Below are 1,636 nucleotides of genomic sequence, written 5' to 3' on the forward strand. Positions count from 1 at the left end.
ATGGACCTGATACTGTCACTTTGGTCCATCTAACATTAACAAAATCAGACTCTATAAGGAAAGAAGCCACAATAAAAAGCACAAATAATAAATAGCTAAGATTACAATACAAGCAATTCCATGCACCTACCCATGCACCATGTCGGGATGGTCAAGGATATTTCCCACCCACTGACCACAAATTAATTTAAAAATGCTAGTTAAATAGAGCAGAAAGTATTTTGTGGCCCATTAATTTTGTTATATTCACAAATATTTTGCATGTATTGACTTAAATACTGGTTCATAGGTATATACACAAGTAGAATAACTATGTGCTACATTTAGTCTACTATGGAATGCAATTATTTGGAATGTGTTTTGAAAAATGGGGTCCTGTACAGTCCCTTTTGAGAGACTGTCCTCTGGTTCAAAAAAATCCATCAAATATGGTTTTTCAATTATAATGCAACGTTAAATTTAATTTCAGGTCTATTCAAAATTGGTCTTAGAAACTAAAGTGTATTGATGCTGATCATGCAATTGCCTATAGTGTCCATATTATTTTCTTACTGACCATTCATGCTAGAAGTTGATTCTGTGTGTTTTATCATCTCGGTTGCTTCCTCAGTGCTCTGGAGCCTCAAAGTACTATATCGCACAAGCTGAGACACGCTCTTTGCAGCTGGAGATTACATCAACTCAAGAGTCACTATCGGGCCACGAAAATATAGTCAGGCGCGGTCGGGGGCCAGGGGACTGAGGTCGGCGAGGAGGGGGTAAAATTCAAAACTATTGGTTGTATCTATTGATAAAATTCAATTCATGGTAAGTATATGATACCATATTGATGATACACACATGCCTAGCCTCCGGCTGAAAACTGATTCTGCTTAAGTTTGTTTATTATCATTTATAGATATTGGGGATCTTGCCCCTGCAGGTTCTAACTATGCTATGACTTAAATTCTGTAGTAAACTTTGAATTATTATTATTATCATAATGCTAAGATAGAAACATTATTATTATTCAACAAACAGGGTAAAACAAGTTAAAAATATTATTATTATTATTATTATTATTATAACACTTTATACGCTAGTAAAAAGAGAGGTAGAGAAACAGGGGGGAAAGAAAGAAAAGAGATAGCCTGATGGATATGCAACAGAGAACCTGCATACCATGGTATATAGATTAAAAGTAGAGTAGAACAGACACAGTAGTTAGAGGAAAAAGAAAGTAAAAACAATTAGAAATTAGATCAGTTAGTGGGTCTAGGCAAAAACAAATATTTATTACATAAATATTATAATCATCTCTGATTAAACCAGACAGTTCATAGTTGAAGACCTAAAAGGAATAAAAGAAGTATAGTTTAAATGAAAATCTAGGTGATCTGATAACAGTTTTTATTATAAGTTGGGAACCAGAAGCTACAGTATAACAGGTTGTACTATAAACTTACTGATGTGTTCAGCTGCTTTTGTTTCCCCGATTGCATTGAGAGCATCAATAAGGTCTTTCCAAGTTGGACTTTTCTCTCTTGCCCATATTGCCAGACACTCCTGCAGACACTGTGCGATACTATCACCGTTGACATTATCAAGAGCTTCCTTGGATAAACCGAGTTTTTCTCCTAGCCTCATCCATTTCCTG

The sequence above is a fragment of the Amphimedon queenslandica genome, unplaced genomic scaffold (assembly GCF_000090795.2).
Source record: "Amphimedon queenslandica unplaced genomic scaffold, v1.1 AMPQUscaffold_13119, whole genome shotgun sequence".
NCBI classification, from domain to species: Eukaryota; Metazoa; Porifera; class Demospongiae; order Haplosclerida; family Niphatidae; genus Amphimedon; species Amphimedon queenslandica.